General features: G+C 46.1%; 1 long non-coding RNA gene across 2 annotated transcripts; it reads left to right on the top strand.

Annotated features, from left to right (window-relative positions):
- The first annotated feature begins 321 nt into the window (after positions 1 to 321).
- On the top strand, positions 322 to 2718 carry LOC120639794. 2 transcript variants are annotated; one of them, XR_005661668.1, is made up of 3 exons: positions 322 to 856; positions 977 to 1041; positions 1307 to 2718. It is a non-coding gene; the product is annotated as an uncharacterized LOC120639794 (long non-coding RNA). The 2 variants fall into 2 exon arrangements; XR_005661669.1 differs by having other exon boundaries at positions 946 to 1041.
- Positions 2719 to 5318: the final 2600 nt, after the last annotated feature.

Below are 5318 nucleotides of genomic sequence, written 5' to 3'. Positions count from 1 at the left end.
ATGATCTCTAAATCCTATACCCAACTATCTTTATTTCAGTCTGTCTTACCTCTCTCTATACACTTTCTCCGTGACCCAAATTCTACCCGTCAACCCAAATCAATCTCGACCCAACCCAACGCTGTTTATTTCAGTCTGTCTTACTTTCTCTTCGGTCCATAATGTCGAACAGCAAATTTAACCTTGTCGGCCCGTTTCTCCTTTAAGCCCTCGTTCAAAATATTCATCCCAGTTTCAAGAAGTTTGCCGATCAGCCATATTCCTTGTCGCATGTCCAACCTGGACTTAAGGCCGAGTCCAAGCCGTACACGAGCACCTTCCCTTGCCACACACACGTGCAAAAAAAAAAAGGGCCAAGCGCCCAGCCTTGCTCACGCCCCTGTAGTCGCACGCCCCCTTCTCGCGTAGCCCTGCGCCGCCGCCAGTATCTCGAAGAGCAGAGCGCCGCCGCCCCTGGTTCGTCTCGCGTGCCTGCGACTCCCTGCTTGCCCTCCACCTTTCCCAGCGCCGCTGGAAGGCCCCTGCGCCGCCCTTCTTGGAGTGCCGCCACCAGGAACATCACGAGCACCTTGTGCCCCCTTCTTCTCGTCGAATTGCAGGAGCACGAAGCCAAGACCCTGCGCCGTTTCTGCTGCAGCTGTGCGCGCTGCCCCCTGCGCGCATCCGCTCCCAACCAATCTCGCGCAGAACGCTGACTTCCAGGCGCAGTGCTACTGCATGCTGGAGCCGATCGCCCAGGTCTGCAGCGATCTGGCCTCCTGCCCGAGCCCTACGCTTCGCCTGCTGTCATGGCCCTGGGAAATCACGAGCACAAGCGTCCTGCATAACGTCTCATCTCACTCGTTTCCGGCTATGTGTGAGTACCTCGACAGCTTTTCCTTGATTTCCTTCTTCTCTCTTTAATTTCCTTATTTGCCTCCTCTCGTGCCCTTCCTGCACCACAAGGATCGTCACCGGAAGCCACGGTTATGTGCAGATCGCCGCCGCCGTCTCCGAGCAGACCAGCGGCGCCTCCTTCCCGGCGAGATTCCGGCTGCTTCGGTAACTCCCTGCCGCAAGTTAGAGTTGTTGTATCATAGTTTTTGTTTCAAAATAAATTCAGCTTATAGTTTATTTTTGTTTTAACATAAATCTTCCGTTAGCTCTATCTTTTCAACTGTAGCTTTGTTTTAAGCTTTTCTTGCGCTCTCGTGATCGTAGGTTCGACTGTGTTCTTTTGATGTTTTTCTTCTGTTTAGTGCTGTTTGCTTAGTTGTGCTTGTTTGCTTATTTCTTGTATGTTTGTGCCAATGCTTATTGTGAGTAGAAAGGAACGCAGTTCGAGAGCTCTGAAGATGAAGAGTTGCAAGAGCAAGAGTTGAAGGCTCTTAGCAGTTATTATCTGGATTTAAGGCAAGTATATTCCTTGATCATATTTCTGTCCTAATAACATTTATTTTAAGCTTGCATGCATTAATATTGATGGGTACCTATTGTCCTATTTGATTATCTTTGTCGTTGAATAGCCGGGTTCTTTTATTAAAATCTTTTGGGTAGTTTGCTTAGTTGCTGAACAATGATTATGGGTGGTTTACAATAATGCTACTTGAGACATGATTCTATATTCTATACTCTTTTGGAACAATATGATGAATTTGTGAACTTGATTCGAATCAACCATGGAGCGACCACCCGGGAAAACAGCGCAACCATAAGGACTACATGGCTCTGTTCTTGGTTGATTAATTAGATTTCTCTAGCATGATAGTAGCTTACCGAAAGGCGCAAGAGGGGGGACTAGGTTTAAGAGGGGTACTCGGCCTGCCAAAGGGGTTGCTACGCCTACGGGGTACACTCGCTTTGGGGGAGGGTGCACTCGCCTAGCGGCTGAAACTTTAGCGGGCTACTACTTGTTAGGGAGTCTTTGTAAAAGCCTCGTAGCATCCCTATGCAGCCATACCTAAGGAAGTGTGGTATTGTGCCTAATCAGCACATGCGTGGTTGGGTTTAAATCTCTTTGGAACTTTTACGCGACTTGTGGGTAAAGTGTGCAACCTCTGCAGAGTGAAAATTTATATATCAGTCGTGCTCACGGTCAAAAGCGGCTCGGACCCTCACATGTCTACTTAATGGAAATCATTGATTAATTCAGTTATTAATTGTTCCAAGCTATTTATTTTCAGACATATATTTCTTTTTCATAAATGCGGGTTGGATCAAATCATAGCTTAGTAAATATGTTGTTAATATTCAACTATTAATTAAAATGCTTACGCTTTATCCAGCCAGCCTATATCCTTGCTTAAGCCTTGCATGTCATTTATTTTTCTAATATACTTGCTGAGTACGATATGTGCTCACCCTTACTATAACCACACTGCTCAGAGGAGAAAGTTGCAATAAAACTGAAGATGTTGCTGAGTTCTAGGTGCACGCAACCCCCGGTCGATTGCCTGTGAAGTGTGGTGCCGTCGTTTCCAGGATAAAGCTGTGTATCTCTGATAGACTTTTATTCGTTGTAAGTCTCTTTTACGTGATATTGTTGTTCATTATTCTATTATGACGTCGCTATATGTATGAAACTTGATCTTAACATACATATAGTTATGCATTCGGTTTTCTTTTAAAAACCGGGTGTGACATTGGTCTTGAACACTTTTGATCGTTTGGTTACACAGATTTTATTGTTATGTAAACTGCAGTCTGGCCAAAAACTGTAGTTTAGATATTCTCTCAAAACCACGTGAACATATCTCTTCCATGAAAAAGCTTCAAGACTCAATTCGAATGAAAGAAAATGGTACAGTATATATTTTTCTCTTACACACACATTTCATTATGTTATGTAGTGCTTTGTTTACTTGTTTGGACATACATATTGTTTCCACCGAATGACTGGTGCTCATGCATGCGTCAGCATTGCTAATCATGATGCCACAGCTAACCACCGCGCTGTACGAGCCTGATCGCGTTCTTGTGCCTATATTAGGACAGGGGAGCACAGCAGAAAGGCAATAGCGAGCTGCTGGTCATGCACAATATAGCAGTAGTTCAATATGCCTCAGACTTGTAATAATCAGCTACCTGCAAACGCCAAACAGGCAATTCATCACTTGGTGAGCGTTATTCCAGGGCGACCATTACCTCGCTCAGGCCGCTGCTAGGTCGCCTTTCCTGGCCAGGCGGCACATCTCGGTGGACGGAGGGCCCTGCGTGCTGCCCCCGAACTCCGTCGTCCGCTTCAGGCCATCCTACACTACGTAAAAAACAAAGAAAAGTGACACATATATTAGTGACGTGAAAAATAACCACGTCACTTATTTAATATTGGTGACGGTGAAATTTACAACACGTCACTAATATCATCACCATACATCTAATATTGATATATCAGTGACGTGTCTAGATTATACGCGTCACTAATGACAGGTAACATATCATTGGTGATGGCTTTCGTTGAGACACGTCACTAATATCGCAATTGATTAGTGACGTGCTTTCTCAAATCACGTCACTATTTGGATCTAAACAGCTAAAATAGAAAAAGTATACACACAACCTGGCCCTGTGCCACCACGGCCTTTCACCTGGCCCAAAACAGGCCCCCGCCGCCTCCAAGCCTCAAGCGCCGGGCCTCCTTCCCCACGCCACCTCTCTGCTGGCTCCTCCCTCTCAACCCTAATCCCTTCGCTTCTCCTTCCTGTGCACCGCCGCCCCCTTTGCTTCTCCTTCCTGTGTGCCGCCTACCAAACGCTGCCGCCCCGCCGCCCTCCTCCCTCATTCGGTCCTCCCTAACCGGACCCGTGCCACCCACACTCTCATCTCCCTCTCCCGTCCTGATCTGAATCCTCCATCAATTCCTCTTCTCATATTCGCATGCGTGATGCCATGGCGAGGCCACGCGCCGCAACTGACTTCCCCGCCCAGGAGGCCAAGGCAGCGGCCCCGGCTGCGAGCGGATGATTCCTCCAAGCCTCATGGATTAGGAAGGACGGATCCACGGAAGCGCAGGTGAAGTCGTCCCCACCTCAGCTACTGCCCATCGCTCACCGGGTGCTATGGTAGGTTCGTTCCTTGATCCCCCCCCTCCCTCGTCGCCCGTCCCACCTCGAACCCCTGAATCCCTGATCCGCCAATTAGTGTTCATTTTCTATTTTAGACAAACCCTGATCCCTGCACGAACAAAGTCCAGAATCGATGTTGCGCCCAATGTTTCGGAACGGAGTGTTGAGGTCCGTGTGTTTTTACCCTAATTTGTAGATGTAGCATTGCAATTCTCTAATTTGGGGTTGTCCGCTTGAATTCCTGTTATTAGGATTGCATTTATGATTGGAATGCGACTTTAATTGGAGGGATTTGGCTAGAGTCTGCAGTTCATAAATTGTAAGGGTACTTTCTGCCCATCGCTAGGTCATCTTAAGATGTGTCATCCTGGCAATCGGTTGAGGCCTAATTGCAATAGCTGCAGCCTGCAGAAAACCCTTTGTACTTTAGGTGTAATATTAACCCATCATTGATCATTTGGTGGCCCTGTCATGTTTCTGCAATCACGATGTTGTGGAGAAGAGGCACATGCATAATTGTTTCTTTCGTTGATCTGAAGTGGCTCAGTGTTAAGAGTGTTGTATATTCTTTGAGGTTCAATTTTTTATTTATTATGATCTAACTAAAATGTCCATTTCTCTTTTAGCCAACATAACATACTCTATCTTTAATTAAGAAAACATATTGTTTCTTTCTCTTAATCAAATTACTGCTTGGTGGTTGTGGTTAGTCCAGTAACAGTTAAGTACACACGGATGTGTCCATTAGGGATGTGTCCAGGGGGTTATGCACACCCTAAACCTCATATAATCAGTAGCCACTACCTCATTAGGGTTTGGGGTTTTGTTTGAGTTTAGTTTTCTATTGAGAAACTGAATCGTTCATTGTAAATGTGTCGATTATCCTTTTACAGTGATCCAGGGCCCCTGTTCTTGTTCTACTCGGCTGTAGCTCGGCGGTACTGTAGCTTCGGCACAGTATCCCGAGATAGTCCCATAGCTGAACTAGACCAGCTTAAAAGACTGGGCTTGGGAAGCTAATAACTCCGGTTCGAACCTTTTGCGCGAAGCGAGGACGAAAGCGCAAGAGAGTTATTTAGCAGGTATCTCGGGTCGGATCGTTACAAAGATGTGCCAAAAAAATAAACAGCAGCAAGATTTTCTACCTATGCACGTGGAGAAAAGTTAAAGAGTCTATGTGGGCAGTACCTGTACAATTCTTGTGGCACTTTCTTCTATTAAAAAAATCAGTAAGAAAAAGGCAAAGAGGTGCAAAAAGAAAAAGAAAGAAAAAGC

The sequence above is a fragment of the Panicum virgatum genome, chromosome 7K, assembly GCF_016808335.1.
Source record: "Panicum virgatum strain AP13 chromosome 7K, P.virgatum_v5, whole genome shotgun sequence".
NCBI classification, from domain to species: domain Eukaryota; kingdom Viridiplantae; phylum Streptophyta; class Magnoliopsida; order Poales; family Poaceae; genus Panicum; species Panicum virgatum.
Note: the sequence above shows the minus strand (reverse complement) of the source record. Positions and strands in the feature narration are given on the sequence as shown.